Source organism: Ranitomeya imitator, chromosome 4, assembly GCF_032444005.1.
Source record: "Ranitomeya imitator isolate aRanImi1 chromosome 4, aRanImi1.pri, whole genome shotgun sequence".
Classification (NCBI taxonomy): Eukaryota; Metazoa; Chordata; class Amphibia; order Anura; family Dendrobatidae; genus Ranitomeya; species Ranitomeya imitator.
The window spans coordinates 469346913-469359227 of NC_091285.1; the positions used below are offsets into that span (position 1 = coordinate 469346913).

The window sequence follows — 12315 nt, forward strand, 5'->3', positions numbered from 1 at the left end:
TATTCCAATTTAGAAGCATATTTCTGAAATGATCTATCATTTTATATACTGTACATAATATACAATTGTAGTTGAGATTGTCAATTGCAATATGGTTATTCTTGGGGAAAGGCAAGTTAAAGGCGCAGTCCTATTTTACAAAGTTATAACATATGAATATAATATTACATTGACATTGCACTCCTATATTATGGGGCCTGAGGAGGTCTCTGCTGTATACGTCAATGCCTGTAGATTATAAAGTTTGTTGCAATATAGAATTTCAAATGACCCTCCAGTCCGCGACTGAAAAGCGAGTATGAAGCTCTCATGTATAGTCACCCCACCTGGTGCCCTCCTTTTGCCTCTTGCACTGACATGGGGAGTGCAGGTGTGTCGTGGGTTAGATTTACCACTGCACTCCCCATACCATACACAGATTATTAAAGCATTGTAAAGCATATAAAAAAAATAAAATAAAAATTGACATGCTATTAAAACTCTGCTCTGTCCCTGAGCTGCTATATGTGGTGCTGTGTGACCTCCAGCTCCTCACTTCCGGCTGCAGTCCGTTCAAAGCACAGAGTACAGAGACTTCCTGTCCATACATAAAACGGAATGGAGGCTGTCAGTCAAGCACAGCTCTGATTGCAGAAGGACAGGACTCAGTCAGCAGCGACCTGGGATGTGTAAAGGGAGGGAGAGCGGAATCACTAGATGCAGTGCAGACTTCACAAAAAACAACTGTCCAACTTTGACCAAAAGGAGTGGTGCTGAGCATTCAAGAATGCTAGACTATGTAACAATAACTGAATATATTATATGACTCAATACCCCATACTGAGCCTTTGTGGGGGTAGTATCAGCAACTTTAAAGGGACTCTGTCACCTGAATTCGGAGGGAACAATTTTCAGCCATAGAGGCGGGGTTTTCGGGTGTTTGATTCACCCTTTCCTTACCCGCTGGCTGCATGCTGGCTGCAATATTGGATTGAAGTTCATTCTCTGTCCTCCGTAGTACATGCCTGCACAAGGACAACCAGGACAACTGGTTGCCATTGAAGGAAACATGAATGCGGCCAAGTACAGAGCTATCCTGGATGAAAAGCTCTTCCAGAGTGCTCTGGACCTCAGACTTGGTCGAAGGTTCACCTTCCAACAAGACAATGACCCTAAGCACACAGCTAAAATAACAAAGGAGTGGCTTCAGAACAATTCTTCTCTTCTCTTCTTGCCTAGCCTAGCCAAAGCCCTGACCTAAACCCAATTGAGCATCTCTGGAGAGACCTGAAAATGGCTGTCCACCAACGTTCACCATCCAACCTGACGGAACTGGAGAGGATCAGCAAGGAAGAATGGCAGAGGATCCCCAAATCCTGGTGTGAAAAACTTGTTGCATCCTTTCCAAGAAGACTCATGGCTGTACTAACTCAAGAGGATGCTTCTACTCTATACTGAACAAAGGGTCTGAATACTTATGACCATGTGATATTTCAGTTTTTCTTTTTTAGTAAACACTGTATGTGCGTATATATATATATATATATATATATATATATATATATGTATATATATATATATATATATACATATATATATATATATATATATACATATTTATATACATACTAGATTGTGGCCCGATTCTAACGCATCGGGTATTCTAGAATATGCATGTCCCCGTAGTATATGGACAATGATGATTCCAGAATTCGCGGCACACTGTGCCCGTCGCTGATTGGTCGAGGCAACCTTTATGACATCATCGTCGCCATGGCAACCATTATGACATCTACGTCGATACTGTGCCCGTCGCTGAATCAGAAACGTGAGATGTCTACGTCCTTTATGACATCATCGTCGCTGTGCCCGTTGCTGATTGGTCGAGGCCTGGCGGCCTCGACCAATCAGACGCGGGATTTCCACGTCCTTTATGACATCATCGTCGCTGTGCCCGTTGCTGATTGGTGGAGGCCTGGCGGCCTCGACCAATCAGAGACGCGGGATTTCTACGTCGATGCTGTGCCGGTCTCTGATTGGTCGAGGCCTGGCGGCCTCGACCAATCAGAGAGCCGGGATTTCCAGGACAGACAGACAGACAGACAGACAGACAGAAAGACAGACAGACAGACAGACGGAAAAACCCTTAGACAATTATATATATAGATATATATACAGTGTGGGAAATAAGTATTTGATCCCTTGCTGATTTTTGTACGTTTTCCCACAGACAAAGACATGAACAGTCTATAATTTTAAGGGAAGGTTCATTTTAAAAATTGAGAGATAGAATATAAAAAATACAATCCAGAAAATCACATTGTATAAATTATATACATTTGCATTTTGCAGGGAGAAATAAGTATGTGATCCCTCTGGCAAACAAGACGTAAAACTTGGTGGCACAACCCTTGATGGCCAGCACAGCAGATGTTTTTTGTAGTTGATGATGAGGTTTGCGCACATGTCAGGAGAAATTTTGGACCACTTGTCTTTGCAGATCATCTCTAAATCATTAAGATTTTGAGACTGTCACTTGGCGACTCGGAGCTTCAACTCCCTCCATAAGTTTTCTATGGGATTCAGGTCTGGAGACTGGGTAGGCAACTACATGACCTTAATGTGCTTCTTTTGGAGCCACTCCTTTATTGCTTTGGCTGTATGCTTTGGGTCATTGTGTTGCTGGAAGACACAGCCACGACCCATTTTTAATTTCCTGGTGGAGGGAAGGAGGTTGTCGCTCAGGATTTTACGGTACATGGGTCCATCCATTCTCCCATTGATGCGGTGAAGTAGTCCTGTGCCCTTAGCAGAAAAACACCCTCAAAACATAATGTTTCTACCTCCATGCTTGATAGTTGGGACGGTGTTCTTTGGGTCATAGCCAGTGGTTCTCTTCCTCCAAACACAGAGAGTTGAGTTAATGCCAAAGACCTAAATTTTTGTCTCATCTGACCACAGCACATTCTCCCAATCACTCACCGAATCATCCAGGTGTTCATCGGCAAACTTCAGACAGGCTTGCACATGTGCCTTCTTGAGGAGGGGTACCTTGTGGGCACTGCAGGATTTTAAATTTTTATGGCGTAATGTGTTATTAAACCTTTATGGCGTAATGTGTTAGTAATGGTTTTCTTGGTGACTGTGGTCCCAGCTGCCTAGAGATCATTAACAAGTTTCCCCCGTGCAGTTTTAGGCTGATATCTCACCTTCCTCATAAGCAAGGATACCCCACAAGGTGAGATTTTGCATGGTGCCCCAGATCGATGTCAATTGACAGTCATTTTGTATTGTTTCCATTTTCTTACTATTGCACCAACAGTTGTCTCCTTCTCACCCAGTGTCTTATGGTTTTGTTGCCCATTCCAGCTTTGTGCAGGTCTATAATCTTGTCCCTGACATCTTTATAAAGCTCTTTGGTCTTGCCCATGTTGCAGAGTTTAGAGTCTGACTGATTCATTGAGTCTGTGGACAGGAGTCATTTATAAAGGTGACTATGTAAGACAGTGGTCTTTAATGCAGGTAACGAGTTGATTAGGAGCATCTAACTGGTCTGTAGGAGCCAGAACTCTTAATGGTTGGTAGGGGATCAAATACATATTTCTCACTGTAAAATGCAAATAAATATATACAATTCATACAATGTGATTTTCTGGATTTCATTTTTGATATTCTATCTCTCAATGTTAAAATTAACCTACCCTTAAAATTATAAACTGTTCATGTCTTTGTCAGTGGGCAAACTTACAAAATCAGCAATATATATATATATACATATACTGTATATATATTTTTTTCTATGTTTAATTTTCTATTTCAGGGGTCTTTACTGTTGAATGATACCTATTCATTGGCTTTCTATGAAACTGGCCCTAGATTATGTGCATGCATTTGTGCTTTAGGGTTCTGGAAAAACAAAATGAATGGTATAAGTGCATTTCCAGGGTGCTATAAAAATATCAGTAATGGGAAATATATATCTAGATATACACACATATTCATTCTTCTTTCTTGACTCAGCTTCTCCTCGTTTCATGGTCGTAAAGTAATAAATGGTCATTTAAATTCTGCCTAGATTTCTAGCACCAGCCATGGTTATTTATGCCATAAATAATAATTAATTCCATAAATAATTTTCGAAATTCATGATAAATAATAACCAGAGAGAACAGTTGTGAACCAGGCAAACATAAATCTGCTCCATTGCAAGTACATTCCAGGCTTAACGCACTTCCAGTAAATCCATTTTTGATTAATATCGCCTCCACCTTTTCCAGTTAACTAACTCACGGTAATACTGGCATCCTGTGCTTTGCTGAGCTGTGTGTTCTTCGTCAGATGGAAAAATGAAGTCTCAAAGCAATGCAGGTAATTTCATAAAGATGTTTTGTGATTTACTACACACCAGAACCTGGGATATTGAAGCGCTCAGGTCCTGGAGGTCAATACACACACTTCACCTTATAAACTTTGCTATAAATTCACCTTCATAATTGACAATTTACACACAACCATCGGAGTCAGGCAATTTTGGTACTCCTATTCTCCCTGTCTATAGGAAACATGTAAGAAGGTTGTTTAAAAAATCTATGGAAAACAATATGTCATGAATCATTTCTGCAAAGGTTCAATAAATGGATGTATCCCACTCGTATAGATTTATTAGACTGACCTTGAGGCATAAAACCTTCTACTTTACACCAGAAATCAATACCTAGCCGTCAGGTCGGTATATGGATAAAGCTCGTAAAAGGAACATGGGGTGAGAAGGTGATCTTATATGGGACCTGAATTACTTCCATACAAAATGATATATGATAGGTGGCAATGGATTTGGTGGTGTAGTGATAAATTCCATTTGTGGCTGTAGATATATAGTCACTGATCAGATCATTTTAATTTACTAAAAGTGTTAACAGATATTTTGATATACACATGTCTTACCTTCAGGCTTATTCTGCATGTGGCCAGGTATTCATTTCAGTTAGATCCTTGTTCTATAGATGCCTTAAAATGACAAATTGTATCCAAGGCAAAGAACTGTATCGAAGGAACCATAGATGAATAGTAACACCTACTGAAAAATACAGACCTAAAACACCCAAGGCTGGCCATATACATTAGATGGCTGTTGGCCAAAGGATGCTTTGGCCAAGCGTTCAACCAACATCCATATCAGCCAACACTGGCATACATAGGAGCTTTTGCTTGGCTGAGCGCTCCTGTGTTCTCTATGGCAGAGCCACCAACTGGCATGTTGGCCGGAACCTTCTGGGGGAAACAATGCGATTGGCAGTCCAAAATCAGATCTGCGCACTTGATGTGTCTACCAAGCATCAGTCGGCCGGAGCCCCAATAAACATACAACCATCAAGTGAACTCATAAATATCAGCTAATTCAGATGACAGCCATCCAGTGTTAATGAGGGCCATAAGGTTACAGCTAAAAGATACAAACTATCAAAAATATTTAAAATAATTAAGAATAATCCAAGATATGAAACAAAATGTATGTAAAGCGTAAGTGCACTGTTGAAATATTCTAGCCCTCAAGGAATAAGCATCTGATGGCTCACCAACTGAAAGAAATGGGACTGTATCCCTCACACACAACATTCCAAAATATTATGCAAATGCTATTTTTTTTTTATTTTCCTAAATGGTCGATGCAAATGATTCAGTACAATGTTCAAATCATCAACCGTTAGAGCATACATTACATTTCATTGGACAAACCTCCCAATGATAACAGTATATATTTTTTTCAAAACCTAAAGAAACACAACATGTGCTGTTCCAAATTTGTATGCTCAATAGAGTTTCCAAATATTTTATAGGTTGTTAAGAACTGAAAATGGTCATTTGTTGAATTTGCAGCATTAAGAGGTCACATTTACTGAAAACAAAGTTTTCTTTTTAATCAAAAACATCTTCACAGGACAAGTTACATATTAACATAGAACCCCTTCTTGGATTTCACCTTCACAATTCTTGCATCCATTGAATTTGTGAATTTTTTAATATTTTCTGTTTGAATTTCTTTACCGGCTGGAAAAATAGCCTCCGAGACCTGCTTGTTTTAATGTGAACTGCCTCACACCTTCAAAGGTCTTTTGCTTGAGGATACTCCAAAGGTTCTCATTAGGGTTGAAGTCAGGTGAAGATGGTGGCCACGCCATGGGTTTCTCTCCTTTTATGGCCATAGCAGCCAAAGACTCAGAGATACTCTATATACACTCCAGCTTCAGTCTCACACATGGCCAATAGCCCCTTGTGGTGCTACCAGGAAGCATATATGACCTTTCTGACATCACCGGAGCACACCCCCTGTGATTTACGTGGTTAACCAGTCCCACCCATCACTTTCTGGTTAACCCTTAAATCAAATTTACTAATATACAGGTTTGTGGGACTACAAGACCCAGCAACCTGTCCTGGATTCAGATCGCAGCAGACCTCTGTCTGTGCAATACATACCTGTCTCCCAGTATAGCACTAGTTGGTACATCACAACAGATACACAAGATCATAGGAATTCATTTGCTGTGGCTCGATAAAGGGCTTGTCACACTATAAGCTAATCTGATCAGCCTTTATGATGAAGTAAAGGTATCTTCACACTCAGCGACGCTGCAGCGATACCGACAACGATGTAGATCGCTGCAGCGTCGCTGTTTGGTCGCTGGAGAGCTGTCACACAGACAGCTCTCCAGCGACCAACGATGCCGGTAACCAGGGTAAACATGGGGTTACTAAGCGCAGGGCCGCGCTTAGTAACCCGATGTTTACCCTGGTTACCAGCGTAAAAGTAAAAAAAAACAAACACTACATACTTACCTTCCGCTGTCTGTCCCCGGCGCTGTGCTTTCCTGCACTGACTGTGAGCACAGCGGCCGGAAAGCAGAGCAGTGACGTCACCACTGTGCTTTCCGGCTGGCCGGCGCTCACAGCCAGTGCAGAGAAGCACAGCGCCGGGGACAGACAGCGGAAGGTAAGTATGTAGTGGTTGTTTTTTTTAACTTTTACGCTGGTAACCAGGGTAAACATCGGGTTACTAAGCGCAGCCCTGTGCTTAGTAACCCGATGTTTACCCTGGTTACCAGTGAAGACATCGCTGAATCGGCGTCACACACGCCGATTCAGCGATGTCTGCAGGGAGTCCAGCGACTAAATAAAGTGCTGGACTTTCTGCGCCAACCAATGACATCACAGCAGGATCCTGATCGCTGCTGCGTGTCAAACTGAACGATATCGCTAGCCAGGACGCTGCAACGTCACGGATCGCTAGCGATATCGTTCAGTGTGACGGTACCTTAAGGATTCATACACAGTTTTCTCAGGCATCTGTATTTTTAGATTGGCAAGTGGCCAGTAGGAGATAATGGACATGTTTTTGAGGCAGAAGCAGTAAATAAACAAGAGGATAATTGCAATGCATGCAAAGCAATTAGTGAGGTTAGTATGCATAGTAATCAAATACCAACAAAAGAATCAACAACTGAAAAAACAATAACACTGTCATTGGTTTTCTTGGCCTGATTACTCTACATCCCGATAACTAAGGGGGCTTACACCACCCCCTATATCCTGATAACCAAGGGGTCTTACACCACTTCCTACATCCTGATAACCAAGGGGGTTTACACCACCTCCTATATCCTGATAACCAAGGGGGCTTACACTGCCTCCTAAATTCTGATAAGGGGGCTTACACCACCTCCTATATCCCGGTAACCAAGGGGGAGTACACAACCCCCTACATCCCGATAACTAAGGGGGCTTACACCACCCCTACATCCTGATAACCAAGGAGGCTTACACTACCTCCTATATCCAGATAACTAAGGGGGTTTACACCACCTCCTACATTCTGATTAGGGGGCTTACACCATCCCCTACATCCTGATAATAAGGGAACCTTACAGAAGGCAGGTTTATGGTGTCAAGGTTTGCATGGTATGTTCAGGTTTGGAGTTTCTGGGGTTAATTTTGGTAGCCTCCCTTTGGTTTCTGTGAGGCTTTTTATAGCCTCTTTGTGGACCCATGCTTTGTCAGTTATACTTTTGCCCTCGGATGAGTATGTCGACCCCTGGTTGCCTGTGCCTTGTGCCTGTGTTCTGATCCGTGTGTTTGGTTTTGACTTGGTCTGTCCCCTGCTATGATTTTGCCTTCTGATTCGGTACTGTTATTTGCTCTCCTGGCTTTGACTTCTGTTGTGTCTTAGGTTACTCGATCAGTCTGCTCCTTCGGTACTTCCTCGTCTGTCCCGGTATTCTTGGCCCCGGTCTGCCTGACTATTCTTATCTGGTGCCCCGTTATTCCCAGGTGCCCCGTAATTCCCTAGTACCCCATGGGTCCCTCTCCCCTCATAACCCCGGGAGTCTCCGGCGCACTCCGCTGCTTCCTCCGGCAGCCTTGCGCTTAGCCCCGCCTCCGTCCCCTGTGACCCGCTTTCACGTGCCGCAGGTCCTTTCTCCACATCCTCTTCATCTGTCTGGCTTACCACATGGCGCTGCCGCACTGCTGCCGCTGCCCTCAGTCCCTGGTCAGCAAAGGATCCGCAGTCCATCCTGGGCCATCAGTGTCTCTGGTCTGCCACAGCTTGGACCGCTCAGGCTCCTGGTGAGTTCTTGCCTGACGGTCCGTGACATATGGCCTGTCATGATTACACGGAAGGCGGGTATGAACTGAATGCTCCCCAATTTTGCAATGTTTGTTGTGTAATGATTTCGTGTTAATGGCATTTTACAGTTGGCAGTGATCGCCCGGATGATCATTTTTATGAACATTTTGAGTGGTAATATGCCCAGTTATGATTTGTCATTAAAGGGGTTGGCCACTCCTATATTTTGTTGGAAGTGTGACACCAAGTTCTGCTGCCAATCATCTGCCACCATTGCTGGCAGGAAGTCCTCGGATGCTGCCAGAACACAGCAGCTCAGTGATATCTATAGTGTATTGCAGATCCAAGTTAATAGGGGAGGATCTGCAGTACCTGGCTGCGGTCGCTATAGTTTTGATGGAACTGCAGTGCTCTGGCAGCATCCGAGGACTTCCAGCCACCGCTGGAAACAGATGATCGGATAATAGGCCATCAATGAAAAGTAGAGGACAAGCTCTTTAAGTGTATGTGCACACATTGCGGATTCTCTGCGGGTCCGCAGCGTTTTTTGCAGTGCAGAAACGCTGCAGATCCGCAATTGATTTACAGTACAATGTAAATCAATGAGAAAAAAAAATGCTGTACACACTTTGCGGAAAATCCGATGCGGAAACGCTGAGGTTAATAAGAAATAGCATGTCACTTCTTTTTTGTGAATCTGAAGCATTTTTGTACCCATTCCATTATAGAAAACCGCAAGGGTAAAAAACTCAGCGAATCCGCAAGAAAACCTCAGCAAAAACGCACAAAAAATGCTGCGGAACCGCACAATAAACGCGACAAATCCGCAGGTGCGTTTTCTGCCAGGAGAGGCAGAATCCGCACCAGAGATTCCTAAGGCTAATCAGCAACATGTGCACATAGCCTAGTATGTATTATGTAGATATAAAACACATCATTGCTTGTTGGCATCTCTTACTAGCCAGGGATATGAGACTGATAAAATATAAATTGAAAGAGAGAAAAGCAAAAACAAATGATTGTATGAATGATTGTACAAATCCTCCCCAGTCATTGCAATGATAGCTTGCAATAGCGTCAATCAGCGCTGGTTAGGGGCCATTTATCTTACTGAGAAAATGACAGAGGAATGCAAAGTAAGAAATCTCTGTGAAATGGCATTTCTATCCAACATATTCCCAAAGTTTGCTAACAGATGTAACAGTTTTATTCTGGGTGAGATGCCAGTATTTGTGTCTGGTCCACATTCGTGCTAGGATTACCATATGATTTGTTCCACTTAATATTGTCTGAGCTAAAAATTACTTTGCATATGTCTTGTTTTAGTGGTTTAGCCCTGGGAATTTCACTTGTCAGCTGTTACACTGCGGTGCTGGATAAGAAAAGAAGAAAGTTCAAGAAAAGTGCAAAGAGTAATTAAAGTCATGTCCCTAAAGTGTGCATTTTGTGGTCATACTACATTACTATTTTGCTACTGTCATAAGTGGAAAATAATTTAAAGATAGATAGATGACAGATAGATAGCTTTCTATCTATCTATCTATCTATCTATCTATCTATCTATCTATCTATCTAACGGACAATACTCTATACTCCTCCTTCTAGACTTGTCCTCTGCTTTCGACACTGTTGACCACTGCCTCCTACTACAGATCCTCTTCTCCTTTGGCATCAAAGACCTCGCCCTATCCTGGAGGCTCTGTTCTAGGACCCCAACTCTTCTCAATCAATCTATACACTTGGTCTAGGACAACTCATAAAGTCCCATGGATTCCAGTACCACCTTTATGCTGATTACACGCAGATCTACCACTCTGGCCCAGATGTCACCTCTCTACTGTCCAGAATTCCTGAGTGACTATCAGCCATATCCTCCTTCTTCTCCTCTTGCTTCCTCAAACTCAATGTGGACAAATCTGAACTCATCATCTTTTCTCCATCTCATAGATCTTCCTTACCTGTCCTATCTGGAGTAACCCCTGACTCTGCCCTGTCCTTCAAACCGCACATCCAAACTCTTTCCACCTCCTGTCGCCTCCAGCTCAAAAAATATCTCCAGAACCGTCCTTTCCTCAACCGTCAATCTACTAAAATGCTTGTGCATGCCCTCATCATCTCCCGCCTCGACTACTGCAACATCTCTTCACTGGCTCCCATTCCCGCAGCGTATCCAGTTCAAATTACTAATACTAACCTACAAAGCCATCCATAACCTGTCTCCTCCATATATCTCTGACCTAATCTCCCGATATCTTCCCTCACTTAATTTCCTGTCCTCCCAAGACTTCCTTCTCTCCTCCACACTTATTTGCTCCTCACCCAACCACCTCCAAGACTTCTCCCGAATACCCCCCAGCCTCTGGAATTCTTTACCCTAACACGTCCGACTATCAACCACATTCGGATCCTTCAGACGGAACCTGAAAATTCACCTCTTCAGGAAAGCTTACAGCCTGCACTGACCCCGCTGCCTCCTCATCACTACCGGAGCTATCGCCTCACCAACTCCGGAGCTCCTGCAACCCTCAACCTACTGTCTCCTTCCCCACCATCTTGTAGAATGTTAGCCCTGAAGAGCAGGGTACTTGCTCCTCTGTATCAGTCTGTAATTGTTAGTTTGCTTACTGCAAGTGATATCTGTAATTTGTATGTAACCCCTTCTCATGTACAGCACCATGGAATCAATGGTGCTATATAAATAAATAATAATAATAATGTTAATAATAATAATAGGTAGATAGATTGATAGATATGGGATTGATAGATAGATAGATAGATAGATAGATAGATAGATAGATAGATAGATAGATAGATAGATAGATAGATAGATAGATACAGTGGGGCAAAAATGTATTTAGTCAGTCAGCAATAGTGCAAGTTCCACCACTTAATAAGATGAGAGGCGTCTGTAATTTACATCATAGGTAGACCTCAACTATGGGAGACAAACTGAGAAAAAAAAATCCAGAAAATCACATTGTCTGTTTTTTTTAACAATTTATTTGCATATTATGGTGGAAAATAAGTATTTGGTCAGAAACAAACAATCAAGATTTCTGGCTCTCACAGACCTGTAACTTCTTCTTTAAGAGTCTCCTCTTTCCTCCACTCATCACCTGTAGTAATGGCACCTGTTTAAACTTGTTATCAGTATAAAAAGACACCTGTGCACACCCTCAAACAGTCTGACTCCAAACTCTACTATGGTGAAGGCCAATGAGCTGTTAAAGGACACCAGAAACAAAATTGTAGCACTGCACCAGGCTGGGAAGACTGAATCTGCAATAGCCAACCAGCTTGGAGTGAAGAAATCAACAGTGGGAGCAATAATTAGAAAATGGAAGACATACAAGACCACTGATAATCTCCCTCGATCTGGGGCTCCACGCAAAATCCCACCCCGTGGGGTCAGAATGATCACAAGAACGGTGAGAAAAAATCCCAGAACCACGCGGGGGGACCTAGTGAATGAACTGCAGAGAGCTGGGACCAATGTAACAAGGCCTACCATAAGTAACACACTACGCCACCATGGACTCAGATCCTGCAGTGCCAGACGTGTCCCACTGCTTAAGCCAGTACATGTCCGGGCCCGTCTGAAGTTTGCTAGAGAGCATTTGGATGATCCAGAGGAGTTTTGGGAGAATGTCCTATGGTCTGATGAAACCAAACTGGAACTGTTTGGTAGAAACACAACTTGTCATGTTTGGAGG

The 12315-nt window shown here is 42.8% G+C and overlaps 1 protein-coding gene across 7 annotated transcripts in view; it reads right to left on the reverse strand.

The window, feature by feature from the left end:
* Positions 1-12315, reverse strand: part of TJP1 (tight junction protein 1) — a 607218-nt gene that overhangs the window by 331494 nt on the left and 263409 nt on the right. The gene's annotated exons all lie outside the window — the stretch shown is intronic.